General features: G+C 40.2%; 1 protein-coding gene across 9 annotated transcripts in view; it reads right to left on the bottom strand.

Moving 5' to 3' along the window:
* The window catches only part of LIMCH1 (LIM and calponin homology domains 1), a 240,122-nt gene that overhangs the window by 172,450 nt on the left and 44,437 nt on the right, over positions 1–23,235 (bottom strand). The window contains exon 1 of one of the 9 annotated variants that reach the window (XM_089525170.1): positions 8,327–8,346. The exons of the other annotated variants lie outside the window; for them this stretch is intronic. The gene's annotated coding sequence lies outside the window, so the exon portion shown is untranslated. Of the gene's footprint in view, positions 1–8,326; positions 8,347–23,235 lie in introns of those variants that run through there. 9 annotated transcript variants of the gene reach the window in all.

The raw sequence follows: 23,235 nt of genomic DNA, 5'->3' as shown, positions 1-23,235 counted from the left end.
TAAGGTAACAAGCAGAGCACCCAACAGTTGTAAATAAGGAGTCTTCAGTCTCTTGAGTTACTCAGTAAGAAAGCTGAGTAATAGAACAATTAAAAATATAAACAAACATATAACAGTCCAAACATTCTAAATCTCTATAGGGCTTCATGTGAAAGTGAATGAGAATTTGGAGTTTCTGCTTTGAAGCAAGAGCCCTTCTTCCCTTCATCTTAGAGATGAGATAATGCAACCAGTACACTTCTATAATTGCTTTTCTTCCACTGCTTCCTCCATTCCCTCAAGCTACCATATCCATTTTGGAAGTTAAGGGTACACAGACATAGGTGCAAAGCACTGTGCAGAAATAATCCAGTATGGGACCGCTTTAACTGCCCTGGCTCAGTGCAAGGGAATTGTAGTTTATTATAGCACCAGAGCTCTCTGACAGAGAAAGCTAAATGTATTTCTCAAAACTACAGTTCCCAGAATTCCCTACCACTGAGCCAGGGCAGTTAAAGTGGTCTCAAACTGGATTATTTCTGCAGCGTGTTTTGGATCATAGATTCCACCACAGATTCATTTACACTAATGAGAGAAAAATAAAAAAGGAGATTATCGCGCACGGCTTATCCTGTCTTATTCACAACAAGATAAACCAGTGATGGCGAACCTATGGCACGTGTGCCAGAGGCGGCACTCAGAGCTCTCTCTGTGGGCACATGTGCCATCGCCCCAGCACAGAGTTTGCCAGAGTTTGTTACTAGAAAGCCAGAGGGACATGGCACTTTGCAATAAATAAATGGGTTGCAGTTTGGGCACTTGGCCTCTAAAAGGTTCACCATCACTGGGATAGACACACGTTTAACTGTCAGTGATGTATCTTACCATATTCTACCCTGGGCTGGCATATGCAGCCCATATGCAACCCAGGTTTATCCAGCAGCTTTTCAAGGACAGAAAAATCCAGCCATGGGAGAATGAGGTAAGATCTGTCATTGACTGTTAAATGCACATCTATCCTGTCAGGGATAAGACAGGATAAGTCGCGTGTAATAATCTCCAAAGACTCTAAAAGTAGCTAAATTATGATGGATTTCATACTTGACTTGAGTGAGAACTGGAGACAAGCATATGGCAATAAGACCTATTCACTTCCACACAATTGATGTCTGTCTTCGCTTAGGATCTGAGCTCTAATTAGTTTTGAAAATGAAACTCTATGAGCTCAGAGGCAGAGCCAGAGAAAATCATGCCTATGTTCTGTTGAAATCAAAGGCACAAACTGGTCACGTTCACAATTAACTAGTACAGCAAATGGCCTTTTCCTGGGCTGGATCATTTATGTATGCATTTACTTTACTTCCTTTCTGTCCTGCCTTTCCCTCCTGAAAAGTGGCTGCTTACTATTAAATAATGCAAATACAGTTGAAATGTGGAGCCTTATTGTACAAGACAACAAAGAGGAAACGGAGTTAGACAGTAGCAGCTTTCTCTGTGCATTTCCACATGACGTCATAGCGCTTTAGTCCTCTACCTGCAGGATAAGGTTGTGAAAAAGTTTGTCAAATGGATTTTTCCATTGCTTTTATGACCAAACTGAAGCACTACAATGTCATGTGATAATAACTCTCTGGCTCTGTTTCTGCTTTCTTTTCTCATGTGATTAGGCTCTTTGCACACTGATATTCCAAACTAATATGGCTATGTCTCAGAATTCTTTTCTTTAATCAAGTGAGCTTAGTTGCTTAAGGCCTGCTTGATTTTGAATAAAAAGGTCTTTGCCTTCCAAACACAACCAAGAAGAGAAGGAGATCACTGATCTTCCCTCAAGCAGGGAGTTCCAAAGCCTGGGTACATCTACCAAAAAATCTTGCCAAGCGTAGACAAGCGTAGGAACTGCTGGACTTCTTACCCTTTCCCTCCACGACTCCCTTCTCCTTCTGTGTCATGTCTTTTTAGATTGTAAGCCCGAGAGCAGGGAACCGTCTAACTAAAAAGATTGTACGTACAGCGCTGTGTAAATTTACAGCGCTTCATAAATAAAGGTTAATAATGATAATAATAACAACCAGCCCATCCATTTTAGTAAAGTCTACAGGCCAAGTAGACAGTGCCTACACAGTGGCTCTGCAGAGTTTCAGAAAGACAATATTTTTTTCCCAGCCTTTGCTAGGGCTCTTTCACACTTTCACACACTTTTACAGTTATAGTGCTATAATTTTACTTTAAATGCCATGACCACTTTATTATGGAATCCTGGTAAAGAAGAACCACAGTGCTATAATTCTGTAGTGTGAAAGATTCCCTGGAGATGCCAAGGGAAAGTGAGGCTCCTAGTAAATGACAGGGCTTATATACATGCTATTTTAAAACCAAGATCAATATCAGTCAAAATGCAGTCAAACATAGAGTACAAATAATACCGAAATATATTAATGCATTAGCACAAGTAATGCATAGTGACACATGTGTGATTGGTGCTTTGATGCTTGTGCCCAATAGAATAATTTACAATTTAATTTGAAAATATGCAGTGAGGTGGTAGAAGGTTTCTATTGAGTATCCTGATATCTTATATCACTATTCACTATTCATATCATACCTAAATCCTACTGTTTTTGAAATCCAAGTCTGAACTAAAATCTGATCTTTGGCCACAATATTGTTTAAAACAGAAATTATACATGTATAAAGCAAGCCTTTAAACAAAGTCCAAAATTTATCAGTACTTTCAGTAAACTCAAACAAGATTCCTGCTTCATGTGAAATGCAGCTTACACTTGCTTTAATTATACCCTGAGCTTTCTTACGCAAAACCTCAGCCTGCTGAAAACAACCCATTTTAACCTTCATCTGAGATCATGAAAGCTGTTGCACTTCTGGACCAGAAACTAACTGTTGCAACACTAAGAAAAGCACCCCTGAGGAACAATTTACAAAACCAGATCATAACAAAGATATTTCCTACAACACAGACTCAAAGCCAGTACTGCCAATTAATCTAACAGTTAACCATACAACATTTTTTTTAATACCACATACATAAACATCATTATGCATATCTATTGAGAGATTGCTACCTAGTACTTACATCAATGCCTTAGAGGCTCTTTAACACAGGCTCTTTCATAGTTCCTGTGAAAGAGGGAAATCTTCACAATTTCATTTCACAAGGAATAAAACTCTGATGGAACAATGAACAATTCAGTCTAACCCAAGGGTGGGAAACCTTTTTCCCTCCATATGTTTAAGATTTCAATTCCCAGAAGGCCCATCTGCCATGATCAAAGATAAGGCATTATAGGAGCTGTAGTCTAAAATATATGAAGGACCCAGAGTTCTCTGTCTGTCCTCTAATCTGTATTCTTTTGGTATCTAAGATCCACCTGAAATGATCACAGCCTTAAACAGTGCAGTCCTCTTGCCTAATTTTGACATGTGGAAGGAAACAGGCCTTAGGATCCTTTCCTAAATTCACAGACAGAAGTAACAGTTACTTAGAAAATTATGGCAGCCAGAAGAAAAGAGAATTTTTAAAGCGAGGGATGGGGGAAGCACAGACCATGCAACCAACAGGGATCGGAGTGTGACAGAGTCTCCTTTGGAGGTTATTAAACTGTGGCTGGATGGCCATCTGACTGTGTATTCCTGCATGTCAGTGTTGGACTGGATGGCCCCTGTGGTCTCTTCCAACTCTATGATTTAGGGAGCCTTCAAGGTCTCCCAGAAGCATCCAAGTTTTTTGAGAAAATACAGGGGACCCTCCGTATCCACCAGGACCTCCCTCCACAAATACCAAAAAAATGTTGATACTCAATAGCAATAGCAATAGCAAGTACATTTCTATATCACTTACCAATGTACCAGTGATGGCAAAACTTTTAGGGACTGAGTGCCCAAACTAAAAGGTATTCCGACATCAGGTGAGACTTCCAGGAGGAGAGAATGGGACTTCTGAGACTGGAATTCTGCCCTCCAGGGGTAGGCCTTCCACCTTCCAGGGGCGGGACTTCTCCCCCCCCTGCCTCGCCCTCTTGGCCTTCAGTTGCCTTTCCAAAGACAGCTGAAGGCCCGGGACAGCCTTCACCCTCCTGCGCCTTCAGCTGGGAAGATGGGGAACAAGTACGCACCTGTTCCTCCTCTTCCCCACCCTCCACATGCCCTGAAAAATGGCTTCACGTACCATCTCTGGCACATGTGCCATAGGTCTGCCACCACGGTATTAGGCAGTTTACAAAGTGTAAGCTAATTGCCACCAACAAGCTGGGTACTCATTTTAGCGACCTATAAAAGTATGCCAGGCTGAGTTGACCCTGGCTGGTATTGAACTCACGACCTTGTAGTTTGTGAGTGAGTGGCTGTATAAACTATACATGTATAAAGCTCAAGCGCTAACCAACCTCTTCCACCCCACCCCATGTGCACACCAAAGGCAGTTGCCACTGCTGTGTTTTCACCCCCAGCTCTCCTCCTCAGCTTCCCCTGACGCTTACTTCCCTCTTTTCCACTTGTGCAAAATTAAGGCTGCTGCCACCACTGCCACCACAGGGCTGGGAGCAAGAAAGGGAGGGAAGTGAAGGTCAGGGTGGTAAAGGGAGGGTGTGCATCCAGTGGCAGAATTGGCTACATCATCCTCTCCTCCCCTCTCTCTCACCATGCCTCACTGGTTTCTTTGCCTTTAGCAGGGGGCTGTCACATCTCACATCTCCTTTTTGAGAGACAACATATTGACAGATCTTAACAGGATAAGCCAGATTCATAAAAAAGATGCTTTTACAGAGTTAGCCCATTGGTTTATCCAGCCCAAGACTATTGACAATGATCAACAATTCGTCTCCAAAGTTTCAGGCAGGAGTTTTTCTTGCCCTGCCTGGAAATACCAGGGACTGAATGTGGAACCTATCCAAAGCATGTATTCTACCAGAGTTCTAGTCCCAGAATTGTTGGGGGGGGGGGGTGTCCATGCCAGATCATGAAACACTGGGTGGAATGACAGATGCAAATGGTATTCCATATCAAAATCTTTACTACCTCATAGAGAAGAATGGGGTAGAGTGAGATAGCTGTATTTTGGAAATATCATGAGAAGATATGGCTTTTTAGGGGGGGGAAACAATGAAAGGAGGAAGGCTGCATGAGAAGTGGATAGATTCAGTCAAGGATGCCAGGGCTCTGAGCTTGCAAGATCTGAGGTCATACATTCATAGAGTCACCATAAGTAAGAGTCAACTTGAAGTCAGTTAGCAACAAAAGAAGCATACCTGTTTTGCAGAGCATTAGCGAATTCCCCTAAGGTTAATATATGGAGATGCACAAGGGCAATGCGTACAAGCTAAGGGATGATGTCTCCTAGGCCTGAAGTGGAACATACCAGAGTCTTTGTAAGTCTAATGATGACATTTAATGAGCCGCCTAGGAGCAGGTGGTATTTGGTGAAGCAAATCAAAGCCAAATATTTGACACAGACTTAATAATAAAGGGCTCACAACACAAGAGAACATGGAATGATTTATCTAATTTTTTAAATCACTTGAAACAAAGAATTCAAGAAAATCTCAACAACACTGCACTGATGGTGAAATTACTGCCAAGAGAAACTATATCTACTCTGGGGACTCTCCTAACACAGTCCCTTTGTGTATGAAAGTAAATTTAATGTTGTAACTCCAAGTCATAACAGCCTCCTTCATTTAAAGACCAACTTCTGGTAGCTGTTTCTAAACTCTCAGTTTAGCCTAAGTCCACAGACGTTTCTTATCTGAACAACTCCATATCCAGCAGTGCTTTAAAGAGAGATTCATATAGGAACAGCTGAAGGAGTGGTGCTGCCAGTACAACAGAAAAGCAGCTGCTATATTCTTCTAGAATGCCACCAGTAAATGAACAAAATGAGATCCTTGGTAGGATGGCAGAACTTAAGGCCTCTTTATTATCTTTGCATTCCTCTGTTGACTTACTTATACCATGCCTCTCTGACATGGATGACATAATTAAAAGGTGCTATGAATGACATATCATTGATTTAAAAAAATGCCTCCAGTTTTTCTAATTATAACTCTAAATTTATTTTAGCTGGTAGATTTTCAATTTTAGACAGGACCTGGTCTTTGCAGCTGAATAAGAGAACATTCTCTAGCTATAAAGGTTCATGAGCCAGAGGTCCAGGCACATTCAAATACTTTGTGTCATCTGATGGTAGAAGATAATCTGTCAACAGAAAAAGGTGGCCAGCTTTTTAGACTACAAATTCCAGAATCCCCCAGGCAGTATTTTTTATTTGTAGTTCCAAAAGGTAAGTTTTTACAGGCTGTACTCATGAAATTCCACTCTTGAAAGTCAGGGAATTCTTTCAGGGTTTTGGCAGTAGCAAAAGGAACTGCAGCCATTAGAGAAGCTGTCAGGAAAGCCATAATACACAAGCCAACTCAGCACACAGATGCTGTACTCTGGATCCTGGACATGATCATCTTGGCAACAGAGTCATCGCTGCATTCCCTATCACTTTCTAATCTTGTCACATCAGTTATTTCCCTTCATATTCCAAAACCTTCAAGATATATAAACGATACCAAGACACTGACTGCTGTCATGCTAAATGAAAGTCCTTTGAATTCAGTGAGAAAATTCCTAAATGAGGCTCACAGCATACAAAGGCATTCAAAAATGTACAAAATGATTATGTCTTAAATTCCAGAGATGACATTATATTAGAAGAGTCATTGCTTTTCCCCCTGCTGATTTGCCTTTGTTTTCTTCCAGTGCCTGCTCCTTAAATTTTGATGCATCTCCTCTACTCAGAGCTACCTTGAAATTTAGAGTACTCAAATGTTATAGTCAATGTTTGTCAATGCATAAGAAAAACACAAAAATAACACATTGCATTTAAGTATCTCTACTATTAGACCCTAAATGCCCCATCTGATCTTGGAAGCGAAGCAGAGTCAGTCCTGGTTAATACTTGGAGGGGAGACTGTCAACGAATACTACGTGCTATTTTTCACAGGAAGGAATTGACAAAATCACATCTGAGTGTTCCTTGCCTTGAGAAAATCCTATGAAATTCATGGGGTTGCCATAGTTGACAGACAATTTGAAGGTACATATACATACTACGTATTATGACAGTATGTTTCAGTGTATTATGCTATGTGTACAGTATATGTAATTTAAATCTAACACATCCTTGGGTCATTTGCTCTCTTATTGCCCAGCAAGAACCACCAGACAATAATGCAATGAACTAAGTACTCTACAACTAATGTGTGTGCCCTTCTCCAGGGAAAAGATTCTGTATCCTACTGAAGATGGAGCTGAAAGCAAGCAAGCATTAAATGGGTACTCCCAGTATAGCAGGGCATTCTGTCTCAGCAACTGCCATCCCTTCTTTCAAATTATTATTAAGTTTAGAAACTTGTGAAGTTCCACTCAGGTGAAATGCAAGAAGCACAGTGTATACTTTATTTGTAAAATGAGGGGGAAAAATCTTCCTGTGGTGCACATCTCTCTGGGGAATTTGCCTCGCCAAAAAGAAAAAATAAAGTGTGTAATATCAACATTCATCTGCCACAGCTCATTTAAATCGTTTCCTAGAAAGAAAACATCCTCTCTCTGTCCAACAGTCATATTTGTGATACTTCATAACTCAGCAGCTGACCATTTTAAAAGTATTTGCTTATAAGAGAGAGAAATGAAGGAGATATTATACAATTTATGGTGCTGGATAAGTGCATGGATACATGCGTCAGACAACTTGGCTACAACAGTGAATTGACTGGTACAGGAGAAAGGTTTTTAAAGCTTTTACAGTGCAATCCTATGCATCTACTCAGAAGTAACTACCATTAAGTTCCCACATAAGTATTTGTAGGATCATAGCTGGCATTGACTAAAATAAGACCATAATTAAACAATGTCGATTCACTTACAAAAGTATTTATAAATATTATGTAGACGGCAAAGGTAGCCTTACCATCTAAAGTATGTCCTTCATCCCAATCATATGAGAAGGAAAGAATGCTGTTCTAAGGCTATACTTCCATCCAATGTGCGTGAGTGTGTGTGTATGTGCCTCCAAGTCACCTGTTGACTAATGGTGACCCCATGGAGGATTTCATAAGGTATAGGCAAGGAATACTCAGAGGTTGTTTTTCCAGTTCCTTCTTGGTCTACAGCACCTGGAATTTGTTGATGGTCTTAGTTCCAAGAATTAACCAGAGCTGACTCTGCTAGCTTCCAATATCAGACAAGATCTGGTACCAGGATATTTAGGCTCTCCTTCCACCCAATACACCACCCAAATACAGGGCCAAATTCCATGTCACACACTATGTAAAGTTAGTCCCCTTACTTTGAAGAAAAAGTAGTGGTGAGGAAGACTGGACCAAGATGTTTCGGTAAGATGAAAGACAACTTGTCACCTCTGTCTACCATTCCATGTCCAAAGAGCTGCAGTCAGAATCTGAACTGGGGCTGGCTAGAAGTCTTATTGCAACAGCTCCACCGGCTGATTCATTTCTGCAAATTTGAAAGAGCTGTTTATGACCTATAAAGTCCTAAACAGTTTGAATCCTGTCCCTTCTTATTTAAAAAAGAAAACAACTAAGTTTATTTATATCTCACATTTTCTCCAAGATTTGGTCTTAATGATCCACCCCCAAGATTTTGGGGAATCCTTTATTTCAGCCCAACCGCCATCCCAGGCATGTTTGGTGAAAACACTTTGGTGGCTGTTCCCAGGCTTTGGAACTCCATCCCAAGGAAGGCTAGGAGCTCCCTCCTTACTCTCCCTCTTCTGGCATGTGATTTTTTACCCCTGTTCCAACATGTTTTAGAATGCATGAGCTTTTAATAGTGTGCTGTTTTGCTAACTTATCCTTTGATTTAATGGATTTGTTTTAAATGGTTTTACTTTTATGGATAGTTTTAATTTTGTGTTATATACCATCAAATCAGCTTTGATCCTAAGAATGAGAGATACTGGCCCTGTTCAGGTCATGCGAACTCAGGGTTGTGGCTTCCTTAACTGAGTCAATCCATCTGTAATACAATCTTCTTGTCTTACTGTCTTCAGTTTTACTAAGCATTATTAGCTTTTCTAAGCAGTCATTTATTTGTTTATTTTTCTTTAGATTCATACCATTTCATTATGTGTATAAAGTACAATAGCCTCAGTTTAGTAATTTTGACTTCAATGTATGCATTACACACTTTAAAATCATGTAAAATTATTTGATAATTATTTTTGTTTTCTTTGGCCCCATTCCCACTGAGCATATAAAGCGACGTATATTGCTGTGAGTCTGGATCGGATCAAGTTTCCGAGTCGTATTCGAATTAGGTCCATCATTTCCATTACAAAAGGAAGCAAACGAACTCAGTTTTTCTTGACCCATGTTCTCATTCCCATTGATATTTCTCCATTGAATTTTGATGTGCTTTTTTTGTGCTCCCCGTTCCCATTGCCTTTCTGGAACCGGTTTTTTTTAAAGCTGTCAATCAAGTGCTTAGGCAATTAGATGTCACAGTGACGTCTAATCCCCCCTTCTTCTTCTTCTTCTTATCCCTCCCTTCTTCAAACAACCTCAATATGCAGCAGCCAGCCACCCCTTTTCTGTCTCAAAAAAGGAAACAAGGCTGAATGCAGGAGCCACGTTCAGGGTTTTGGGGTTTCTCTCTCTCTCTCTCTCTCTCTCTTTTTCCTGTGCCCCTAACTCCAGCAAATGTGGAGGGTCCATTGTATTATATTATGTTTTACAGTATCCTGTTTTGACATTGTTTTATAATGAAAAATAGATACTATGGACCCTTGTTATACGCTGGGGTTTGGTTCCAAGATCCCCCATGGATAACAAAATCTGTGGATGCTCAAGTCCCATTAAATATAATGACATGGCAAAATGGTGTCCCTCATAAAAAATGGAAAATCAAGGTTTGATATTTGAAATTTATACTTATTTTGAACATTTTCAAACCGTGGATGAATCCGTGTATAAGAAGGACCAACTGTAATATATTTGGTAAATAAACCAGAGATAAATACAACTAAGGCCCGGTACAGATGGGCCCTTTATGGCGCGCCCATGATGTGCTAGGTTTGCTTGGGGTTGGGGCGTGCATATGCCCCGCAATCCTAGCATGTCATGGGCACGCCACAGCTGCGTGGTACCATTTAGATGGCACGCGCAGCGATGATGTGCCAGCAGTGCAGTGTCCAAATGGGGCTGCGCCGCTGGCACGTCATTGCACCATCGCTGATGCTTTGTTGCGGTGCTTCCACATGCTCCTTTTTTGCCGCGCAGCAGAACTGCACAATTTGGTTGCTGCAACGCTGCTGCGGAGCAAGGACAGGCGCCTCCCTGGCACCTCTTTTTGGTGCTCTGTACCGCGCCTATTACACTTATTTAAATACAGTTTGATTACTCAAATTGTGGAATTGACTAAAATTTATTTAACTGGCTGATACTGCTACAATGTTTCACTGGAATAGCCTCTAACCTCCATGGATAGTGTGGGGACGGCTGCACCATACTCCATGGCATAAAATCTATGCTTTTATGTAAGCAACATATGCCATGGGATTCTCAAAAAGCATTTTTATCAGTGTTAAAGGGATATAGGAAACCAAGTGTGATGTAAACATTATTCTGTGCATGAACCAGGAGGGCCCCCTAACCCCTGGTCAAAAAAACTTCAACCATACATTGGGAAATGGAATACTAGGCCACCTCATCCCCATCTCATGTTTTCAGTTCTGTGCACACTAAGTAGTTCTGCACTGGGGTTTCTCAAAAAGCTTTGCAACATATCTTGGTGGTTTGCTTTTCAAAGAAAAATACTCAAACATCCCACTGGGTGTGTCTAAACTATTAGGCATATGTGCACTAGAATAGCTCTCTGAATTCTAGGCAGGCTCTCCAGTGATTTAGCACTTAGCCAACCAATTGGTACAATGGTATCCAGTAAAGCTGAGGCTGAGCAGACTTAATGTATGGAATGTTTTTCTAAATTTACCTAGTTTTCTTTCCCCCTAAATTGTCAATAAAATTCTTTAAAACTCAAGAATAAAATGCCTTTCCCAATATAACAATTCTGAATTCTCTAAAAAGGCAACTAACCATTTTCCTCTGTAGAATCTCTCTCCCCGCAACTTTCTCCTTTTTTTAAAATCTTTATTAAAGTTTACCATACATATATATAAAAAACATATATGACTACATAAAACATTCATAACAATACCAATATAATACAATACATACATTCAACATTGACCACCCTCTAAACAAACCCACCGCTACAAATACCATAACAACATTACTACAAGAACATAATGACTTCTTCATACGGAGGGGTTGAGACATGATTTAGCCCAGCAATTTTCCTTAATACAAAAAGAAAAAGATCAAATTCACCGCACTTGCCTAATCCATGATTGTACTTAAATTAAAACTTTTACACATATTTTAAAGACATCTATAATCATTCAATCCTCAATTTAATTAAAAAAAAACACTTTACCCCTTATGAATTTGTCTTGCGTTTATATCTCCCCGCATTTTGCTATATTTCTTCTAACAATCTTTATAACACAATATGAAATTATCCAATAAAATTATGGACCAAATTCTCTGATTTTATAAACGTGATCAAAGGATGCCAAATTAATTTCTCCTTGTTCCAATTCAAGTTCATAACATAACAGGTAACTTTGTCCAATTCCATGAAATCTATAAGTTTCAAGATCCATTCATTCCAAGTAGGCTCTGCATCTCCTTTCCAATGGGATGCAAGTATCATTCTAGCCGCTGAAACCATATAAAAAAATAATTTTCCGTGCTTGTCAACAAGCACGGAAGACAAGCAACTTTCTCCAGCCTTGTTGAACTGAAATGGAATCAGATCTTTTTTACTGAAGAAGTTTAACGGTTCTAGAAACTTTTGCTGTGTAATTATTATTCACATCTCCCAGACCAGTCAGATGTAAATGCAAGCCATTCTACTCATTCCACCCATGGCCAAAATGTGACGTGCAGGACTTTCGCTGACGACAAGCACAGTCTCCCAATTGTCTACCAGTCTCGAGTCTCTGGATGCCTGAATATGTTAGTCATGGTGAGCCTATTTTCCACTTCTACAGTTATTTAAAAATACTACTGGCAACTGCATCAAACCCCCATGACCAACAAAGATGAGTGCAGTATTGTTGTCCTTATACCTAAGGATATTTCTTCCTGTGCATCAAGACACTAAAGAATTGCCATGAATAAGACAAAAGACAGAAGGCTTGATGGTGATACCTACAGGGGAGGGGAGAAAATGAGGATATTAAAGCCCTCCCCCCCAAATAATTATGTTCTCCACAAAGGAAATTAACTTTCAGTTCCCAAATTTCTAGCATCCGAGAGAGTGAGACATTAAAAATAATTCACACCAAGAACTGTTTATATTTGCTTTGTTCACATTCTCATAGTAACTTTGCCTGCCTCTTTCCTTTGGATGTGTAGACTGTATTTCTAAATGCTCAACTGAGGTTTTAGGTTACTGTGATGCTAGATGTTTGGGGACTGAAGAAAAAGTTCATCTGTGCAGGCAATATTCTTGCAGGGGGGCAGTACCTTCATTTTGCCGCCCCCCCCCCCCCCAGCTGCACCCTGATGCCTAACTTCCACAGGCACCACGGCTAGTGGTTTTAATCAGGCTTACTCTTCACAGGGATATAGCTTTCTGCAAGAATTTGCACACAAACAATCAGACAGAAAATGCAGTTTCTTTATCTTTTAACTGACATTTTGTAGGGAAAACACAGCAAAAGTAGCTAAAATATTTTGTGGCTTCTATTATCAGCACCAACAACACTGACCAACACAAACCCACAAAAGAAAGTGTTTTGATAGTAGGAAAAGGATTGCTTGGCTCCTTGCCACAAACAGCCTGAAATGCAGCTGGAAAGAGAGACAGCTGGCTACAACTGTCAGGCTCCTGTAACATGGTGGGACAACCAGAGTATATATAGCTAGGAAAAGAAATACCATACCTTATCCTTTGAGAAGTTACTCAATATATACAGATATTTTTGCCTCTTTTAAAGCAGGCTCAGTGACAGCTTCTTATAACGCATGCTAGAGTTCAAGAGGACATGTTTCACATTCTTTCTAGAACCTCGTACAGCATTCTATCTACCAACTCCAAAGATGTCCATCTTGACTTCATACCAAGTATTATTTCAAATTGGTAGCCAAAATGTGCAGAAACTATGGTTAGGATGCTAGCATGGCTTCACTGACAATGCCTGGCTTCACTGTCTTGCCCTATGGTCTCCACTTCCCACCACAAACATGCACAGTGAAAGTTGGTATTTGTACACAAAACCAGCTGTTTTGTATTTTGTTCATGGTTTTCTCATGAAAATTTGCTGTTTCCCCTCTTCCTTTAATATCTTTGGGGAGACAGAACCCAAAACATTAGATGAAATGGGGTATGACTGCACACCATCGCATCCACCTAACCCTGTTATGGAGAAACTGGAGTATGTCCAAAGGAGGGTGACTAAAATGGTGAATGATCTGGAAACCATGCCCTATGAGGAATGCTTCAGGGAGCTGGGGATGTTTAATCTGGAGAGGAGAAGGTTAAGAGGTGATATGATAGCCCTGTTTAAATACTTGAAAAGGTGTCATATTGAGGAGGGAGCAAGCTTGTTTTCTGCTGCTCCAGAGACTAGGACCCAGAGAAATGGATGCAAGCTGCAGGAAAAGAGATTCCACCTCAACATTAGGATGAACTTTCTGACAGTAAGGGCTGTTTGACAGTGGAACACACTTCCTCAGAAAGTGGTGGAGTTTCCCTACTTGGAGGTCTTTAAACAGAGGCTGAATGGCCATTTGTTGGGTATGCTTTGACAGAGATTTCTTGCATGGCAGGGGGTTGGACTGGATGGCCCTTGTGGTCTCTTCCAATTCTATGATTCTATGACTCTTCTCAGATCAAGTGAATCCCAAGAGTCTTCAGATACATACTTTTTATCTGCATGAGACACACATAAAGCTAGCTGGCACACAAGAAAGAAGCTAGTCTGAAGTTGCTGACAGTATGAAAATACAGGAAATAGGGTTTCACAGTATGCTTGGCGATGCTATGACTAAACTCTCTGCACCACTAATCAGGAAGCCACCCATTGGTGGTTTTCCCTGTAATAGCAAAGAACCATTACAGTCTCTCGCCACCACTCTCTCATACGTATATCTGTGGTGGAAAGGAGACACGTTAGTGATATATTTCCTATGCAAATGGCCGATCAAAGGATTGGTACCTTGGATCTATCAAATGTTGGCACTCGCTCCCCCCAAAAACACGTTCCCTTACACTAAAAACATACATTAAAATGACAATTTGCTGACTTACAGTGCCAAAATCTTGTTCCCCCAAGACAGCTGCCTCTAGTGACAACAGTATGTACTCTGCATGCAAACTGTTGCAAGGATTGGACCACTATAATAACTTCTTACGAGGTAGGACAGCCTTGCAAATAAATCCAAAAGATTTACAGGCCCACAAACACATGTATTAGGATTTCTATCTACATGTACCTCTGTTAGCGATTCATAAAATATTGAAGACCTGGGTAAAAAGGCCCACTAAGCTTTCTTATCTTAAACAATAGTTTCTTTCCCTCCACGCATTTGAACTTAACCCTTGAGAGATGTCCAAAATATCAGCGAGGAAGGTAAACATATACTGTTATAAAAACTGTAGTGGTAAATCTGAGAGCCAGCATGCAATGGTTTGAGTGTTGGAATTTGGCTCTGGAGACCAGGATTCGAATCCTTGCTCGGTGATGAAACCCACTCACTGGGTGGCCTTAGGGAAATCACACTCTCTCAGCCTTAGATGATGACAATGGAAAATCCCATCTGAAGAAATTTGTTAAGAAGCCCTCGTTCGTTAGAATTGCCATAAGTCGACTTGAAGGCACATAAGAACAACAAAGTGCTAAATCTGAAGGGAGGCAGTACAGTGGCACCTTGCCTTACGTGGAGATCCGTTCTGGACACACACACACACCCCGCGTAAGGCAAATCCTGCTTAAGCTCGAGCCCCATTCAATATAACGAGGCTTGTGTTCACGGCAGTGCAGCGGTTGTGGCAGGCGCATGGGCGCACCATTCATTTAATGGCGGTGTGACTTCTGCGTAAACAGGAAGCCACGTATGGAGCGGGCACACTGTACATAAAATCAAAAGCACCATGTATCTAAATCTTTAAAATGTGGCATGGATGTTGAAATTGTTTCTGATGCTTGAGCAAAGACAAGAATGTGTGTAACCCTCTCCTAGATTTTTGTCATCTAACACAATATCTTGGAACAGCTCTCCTGGAATGGGAACTGAAGATAACATGCTTTAATGGTTCCATACCCTCATGGATGGCCATTTTCAGATGTGAGTGCTAGGCAGTTGTGGATAACTGGATTCCCAGCTTGGTCATGAAACCCACTAGGTGACCTCGAGCAAGTCAAATTCTGTCAGTCTCAGAAGAAAGCAATGGCAAACCTCCTCAGAACAAATCTTGCTAGGAAAACCACATGATAGGTTCTCCTTAGGATCACCATAAGTCAGACATGACTTGAAGGCACACAGCAACAACCAACAGCAACATGGCAGTTATGCTATGGTGTGCCACTGGACAAATAAGTTTCCAAGCTCAGGGAAATTGTAGGTTTTTTGTATTATGGCTTTGCAAAATCACCCATGCTGGCTGAGAGATTCAGAGATTCTGAACTCTGCAGTCCAAAAAAATAACTTCCCAAGCTCTGGCTGAATATTATGTGAAACCACAGAGTTGAGTCAACACCCACAGATTTGAAGTGAGATGATTGTTATTATTTCTACTTCTCCTTTTCCTGACATTCAGATTCAGCAGTGCTAAAGATAAATGATGAATTAGAAGAGAGCCAACAAACTGAATCTCAATCCAGACAAGACAAGTGTGCTGTTTGCCGTGTCCAGTCTAAGCAAATAGGTCGGCAAATACAGTACGGCCTCCTCCAAGGACTACATGATATCAGAAATCCTTTTTTCAAGCTTTTGCTTCTAACTACAAGCAACAGTAATCCAGATCAAATAGAGAACAAAAATTATGCAGCTATATCTATCATTAACAAAATTATTTTATTAAAATAGAACCATTACTAAATAAAAATTAATAAAAATAATATTCACTAACAATGCTATTCATTTGACAACAAAATGCCTTCATAAAGAACAAAAAATGAAATATTACTCTGAATCCTATGGATAGTCCCAACTAGAGTAGTTCCACTGAATCTAAGGAAATTTAAATATATGGTGATTTACCAAGTTACTCTTAATTCTGTGGGACATCTCTAGCTGAGACTAACAATTGGGTTTAGCCCATTAATGTAATAAAGCATATAAGGCAATTATTTAAATACATTTCTAATAACTGCTTTAGCTATAAACTGAGTGCTATAGATAATGCTCCTTTAAAAGAAATTTAGCAAGAAGAGAAGAGGAAAAAATCATGTTTGATTTAAATGTTTTTAATTGTTCACTTTAATGATGTATAATAAACATCAAGAAGTGTAAATGCAAGCAAAGAAGTTGTTCCTAAAAGGACAGGAATAAAATATATATTACTGTTTACCATGTTAAAGATCACACTATTAGTCAGACAAGGGGGTTGTAAAACTAGTGGTCATAAGAACTGGAGGAAAGAAAAATTCAGAGCTATAGTCAAACAAAGGTCCATCATTGCTGCCTTGTAAAAGCCACCATTAAAATGTCCATTAAAATGTCCGTGACTCAGATTCTTTGTGCTTTTCATCCAAGAAATTTTAATTAAACACAGTTCAATAGCTTGTGCATGTTTCCACTCATATAGTATATTACAGAGAGATGTCTGTCCAAACAATAAGCTTAGCACATGTTAATGCTAAGCTCACAGACAATGTACAGTGAGACATGTGCAGAAAAAGGACACTTTTCATAAAATTTTATGTTTACACAGTTGGTAATCATTTGCTGCTCAAGGCAAAATACAGCCATTTTTTAAAGTAAAGTTCATACCAGATGTTTTTATTACCAAAAAACAGAGGTCAAAATCCCATGAAAACAGAGACAGTCAGATTCATCTTAGAAGGTAATGCTGAAAGATGCATGAACCATATGTGCACAGAAATTGCAAGAAAGGCTCAAAATAATTCCCCTGGTAACTGTGCATAAAATATTACAGCTCATTTTCTTTACTATTTACTGTGATTCCAGAGAGTGCTTGGTGTGACCCAAACACTTGTCAATCCAATCTCCAAATTGCTCTGAAATTGCTCGGCACTCACAAACCATGATAGGCTAGCCAGATTTCAACAGTGGCACCAAACTCAGAGGAGGACCAATCACTCAATCCTTTTCTCAATGTCCATGGAAACAAAGACAGTGCTTGCTCCTTATTCCTCAAAAGCAACCATACAGCTACCACACCAGCTTCAGTTTATAAACCTTATTTAAAGGCAGCAGATTATAAAAATGCATTACAGTAGTGAACTCTGGATGTAACTAGGAAATGAATGTGTGGGGCCATTTTGATGCCATCTACATTCCCACAGACATTACTGACTCCAGGACAGCCTCAGGCTATGTACCTGGCCCTTCAGAGGACACAGCAATCCCGATTGTATACCTCCATCCAAATCTGGAAATTTCTCCAGCTGCCGTACTTATATTTTCTTTGAAAGAAAACTCAGTGTGTTCTTCTTCATTCAAATTCATATCCAGTGATTCCAGATACCACACTACCATGGAAGGGGGGGAAATCTCATTGTGCTATCCCCTATCAACTATGCGTTCTTTCACTGTGATTCCATGGGCATGGAGTTACAGGAAATGCCAAACAAGCAATGCTGGAAGCAAAACATTATACGCAGTTGAAAGAGACATGTAATGTTCTGAAGCTAAATTACTGTATTTAGTTGTGTATTGCCAGCCTCTCTTTGCCAAAAGACCCATAATGACTCAATTGTGCAACTATATCGTCTTCATGCAGAAGATTCCAGATTCAACCCAGTAACAGAAAAAGAGCTTCCCCTGGGCCAAAATCTTGGTAAACTGCTTCTAAATGGAGTACATGCTACTGGACTGGAACAATGGTCTGGCTCAGCAAAACTTCCTATATTTACAGCAATTCAGTTTACCAAAATGTAATCTTACCAAGATACCTCTAGTTTACAAAAGCTTGTTCCAACTGAACTTAAAAACCATTTAATTTAATGCATAAAATGCCAATCAAAATCGAGCAATTAGATTCTAATTTATTCAGAAAACATTGTAAACTATTGTGAAGTCGAAGGCTTTTACAGCCAGCATCCATAGTTTTTTTGTGGATTTTGGGGCCTATGTGGCTGTGTTCTAGAAGAGTTTATTCCTGACGTTTTGCCAGCAGCTGTGGTTGGTATCTTCAGAGAATGCTAGCATGGAGGTCAGTGGGGTATATATACACTGTGCGACCTTTGGTTGGAAGGAAGTGATTTATAGAAGTAGCAGAACATGTTGTAAACCATTCTGAGCACAAAATGCTATTTGAAAACACTGAAATTCTAGATCATGCCAACAATTATCGGGTCAGGATGCACAGGGAAGCTATTGAAATCCACAAACACTGGGACAACTTCAACAGGAAAGAAGAACCCTTTAAAGTAAACAAGGTTTGGCTACCATGTCTCAAAAACACCAGAATCAAAACTCAAAACATGCAAATGAACACTATCCAGGGTCAGGAGATTTCCCAGCATAAATAGATACCCTGAAGCCTTGCCATTCAACAGAAACTCATCACCGAGATTAACATGTAAATCAGTTCCTTCCAACCAAAGGTATATACACTTACTTCCATGCCAGCATTCCCTGAAGATGCTAGCCACAGATGCTGGCAAAATGTCAGGAAAAAAACTCTTCTAGAAAATGGCCACATAGCCTGAAAAACCCAAAAAATTATTGTAAACTATTGTAAATGTTAAAAAAAAAACTCATTTTGATTAAACAATGAGGCTGCTATCTATGCAGCACAACCACCTAGTACGACTTCTCAAGACATACTGGGACCTGGATGAGTGATGACTCATGACTTGTCACTTGAAGATACAAATCGCTCTTTGTCATAGCTCCTGAAATTCCATCTTGTACCCTCTGCGGGTGTGGGCACCCCAGGTTGGGAACCCCTGGTATATGACATTCTGTTGTTTTTGCAATTGGGAGACATTCCTGAGACCAATAATTGTGCATCTGTGGCTTAAAAGTGTCACAAGAATATCAACAGAAGCCTAGGAATATAATTGTGAACCACAAATGCACATTTGGCATAAAAATGCATGAAAGAACTGCCAGGTCATGCCAAAGATCTACCATGCTTTCCATTCTCACACTAGTCATCCAGTTGCCAACAGCAAACACACCTACAGAACATGAGTATACTAACACCTTCTCCATGATGTAGTGAAGGGGAGGGGAGAACAGATACATGAGATCCCTTGTGTATGTGTGTAAGGAGATCAGCTAGTATTAGAACTGCACAAGAAGTACGAATGAGGAGAAATAATGAATCTGTTTCCTTGGAGTATTGCAGCAAGTAGAAAGGTCTGCCCAAAAATGTATTTTAGTGTATATAGCTGGGGGAAAGGAGATTTGAGTTTTCTGACAAGCCATTATGGCTCTTTCTCTTAGCTATCCCTAAACATATTAGTGTTAAGTGGTTTTACCGTACAGGGTGATGCACAGTCCCAACAGTAATGCTGCCCAGAATGAGAGGAAGTGGACATTCAGAGATTTGTTGTAGGTGTGTGTTTCAATTAATATGTACTTCCATACGTAACCAATGGGGTAAAACTACAATGTGTAGAATCCAGTGTTGAGCCAAAATGGTCCCTATTTTCAACATTGCATTTATGGACAATAAAACTGAGATTAGAGATTCTTATGGTATTTACCAAGGGGAAGACAGAAATTAGATGAAAATCTCAGGTTTGACCATTAGTCCTGTCCATAGTGTTGATCCCAATTCCCTTCCCCTGGAACTGCCCACAGTACAATACTACATCATGGCATCATGTTGGGCAGAAGGGTTTTCTGGAGAAAAAGAATGCTGGCCATCAGGCAGTGGATACAGATAAGACAGTGAGACACTGAAATGATACTGGTTAAGTTTAACATTACTGGTAAAGTACTGTTGTTGAAAAAAGGTGTGTGCCTCTGTAGAAGGTCAAATTCATTTAGTTTGAATTTTAATACATACTGTATGGTTTAATTTGCTGTTCCCAAACTACTGTACACAAACTGAAAAGTAATTCATCGCAATTTGGGGGAAAGGGCAGGGTATAAATAAAGATAATCCTGATCCAAACTGCCTTCTAGTTTTCACATTTCTCTGAATTTTACAATGTGGTTCTCCATTAAATAATGCAACTAGAACGTGAACTTCAGCGAGGATTTTGTACTGAAAGCCACATACCAGAAGAAATTACTTGTGAACGTATGTGTATTAGATTATGTTTGGTGCATGTGAATTTCCATGTTAGTGAAAATACATAAAGATTTTTGTGAATATTTCAAGAAGACACAGTTTCAAACAAATACATAAACAGGATGGAATTCTTAAAAAGAATCAAAACATTATAGAAAGTGAAACAAATGGATTAATCCATCCACACTGGGATAAATGAGAGGATAGAGGAAGACAGCAAAACCTATACCAATAGCTATTCAGTGGAAATTCTTATAAGTGTATTACATAGATTTATCATATCATATATGTCACAGTCAAAATCTGTTACGCTTGTGTTGAGGAACATCTGCTACTAATAACCCTGAGGAAATATATTTCATTTAAAAAAAATAAAGTTTGGCAGTAGCTACAACCAGTTCATATGGCCATTGAGCATATGGAAGCTACTGGAAAGTCTATGTCAAAAATGCATGCATACCAGCAATCTTACATATATAATCATGCATACATCCTATGGAAATCTGTGTAACTAAAACCAGATTCTTATGTTATAGGGGAAGCATAGTTCATCTTCCCAGTGCTGTTCTGAAAGCAATAAAAAATTGGAAACAATGTGAGATGAGGATTTGTGAGGCATTACAGGGCTAAATTAGGAAGGGTACATCATAAAATAATAACCTGTGTATAGGGAATGAATACCTACATTCTTGAGAGCCAATGTGGTATAGTGGTTTGAGAGTTGGATTATTACTCTGGAGATCAGGGTTCAATTCACCATTCAACCATGGAAAACTACTGAGTAACCTTGAGTGAGTCACACACTCTCAGTCCCAGAAAACCCCGTGATATGGTCACCTTGGGGATGCCAGAAGTCAGAAATTACTTGCAGGCACATAACATCAACAAACCACAACTCTAAATCCATTTACTCTAAGAAAAAAAACTGCTATCTGTGTTGACATGACTGAAGTTATTATAAAGACATAAAAAAACTCACCAGTCATCAAAGTAATTTATTCTTATTATTTCTCACTGCAAGTCTTTGAATTGGGACTGTGGACAAAACACAGAATTCAGCTTTTTGAGAATTTCGGGCGGGTTACAGACCGCTGAAAAGCGGTGGCCTGTACCCTCCCCTTTTCCCAGTGTATTGGGGCCTCAGTAGCAAGAGCGGCAGCCGCTGAGGCCCCAATCCACCGCTTTACGGGCCGCGGGGAAGCGGCAAAAGGCCCCTTCCCCACAGCCTGGAAAGGGGTGTCCTTGGGGCTTCAAGCTCCAAGGACACCCCGCGGCGGTGGGGAGGAGAAAGGGGCCGCCACACTGTGTAAAGGGCACTCTAAGTGCCCTCGCGCGGCATGATGGCGTCACACCCACGCTGCCTCGTTTGGAGACAGCGCGTTCGTGACGCCATCATGGCGGCCCCCATGTAGATGGGGCGCCGCCATCTTGTACGTCCTCAGGACGTATTAGGCTTGGGGCATCAAGAAGTGATGCTCCTTTTTAAAACTAGGACGTCCTGAGGATGTCCCTTATGGCCATTTGTAACGCGCCTCAGTTTTCATTTTAACAAACAGTATAAGCCATACAAATGTAAAGATACATTTGTGTAAGGCGTATCTCAGTTAACAAAGCCTCTGATAGAAAAGCCCCCTTTTACGAAGTCTTTTTATGTCCCCTTTTCTTTCTCATCCTCTGTATAACTAGAAGTTCTTTAGAAGCATTGGCATTGGGAAGATAGTGGAGGAGAACTGGAGAAACACAGAATTTGGTTGTCGAACTGTAGCAGTGTGTCTGGCATTAAGCAATGCAATAAAAACTGAGAGAGCTGGGAGAGAATGGGATTCTGATCTAGCTGATCCCATATACGATGTATGCCCGACTACAACTGGCAAAATAGATACATCAAGTTTCTTAACTGAGGTATACTTGTATGTGTGACAAACTCCTGATAAAGCTCCAGAAGCCAGAGAGGTCCTTAGATAAGAGTTCCAGTGAGAGGGAGCAGAGCTTCTATTGCTTTAAAAAAAAAAAACAGAATAAACCGAAGAGGGATTTCACTACCTAGATTTTGGATTACCCAAGTACAGAGTTTTAATTACTGGAGTGAATTTTACTCCAGAGAAATCAGAAATGGTCCTCCAGGCTACCATTATGGTTTATTCTTTAAGTTGCCCCTCTTCTTTTTCTCCATTTCTTGGGCTCTGAAGGCAAAGGGCGCCTTTGTTTAAAAAAAAAAAAGGGCTCAAAGATTGGATAATCAACCAAGGAAGTAGACAAGAAAAAATTTAAAAACTTACTCAAGAGGATAAATTACCTGTTTACAAGTACATATAGTCCCAAGTATTATTCCAGGCTTACCACTGAAAACCACAAATTAAAAAGGGTGTTTCTCACCATTTCTATCAGCTATTGCCAGGCACTCTGATGTAAAGGTAACACATACTTAACAAAGCACTAACATTCCTCAGACAAATCCTGGAAGTGATTAAGCATGCAATTCAGGATACAGATGCAACTGAACCAAACGATCCAAACATTTCCTAAGGTCTATGTGGTATGGCAATTGTAGTTAGTTGTACGGGGTGGAGCTGGTGTAAAGAAGACCCTCAATCCCTGGTTAGCAAATGATTTTACTGGAAAAGGAAGTGGAAGCGGATGGGTCAAGTGCCCCAACTTCCATCTGTCCAAAGGTCTGGCAGGCAAACCTATTATCATAGATACTGGGTCTTCCATACTGTTTTTGTTTCTGGC

The sequence above is a fragment of the Sceloporus occidentalis genome, unplaced genomic scaffold, assembly GCF_023333645.1.
Source record: "Sceloporus occidentalis isolate IW3139 unplaced genomic scaffold, rSceOcc1.0.p SCAF_5, whole genome shotgun sequence".
Classification (NCBI taxonomy): domain Eukaryota; kingdom Metazoa; phylum Chordata; class Lepidosauria; order Squamata; family Phrynosomatidae; genus Sceloporus; species Sceloporus occidentalis.
This window is presented reverse-complemented; position numbering and strand designations above follow the sequence as displayed.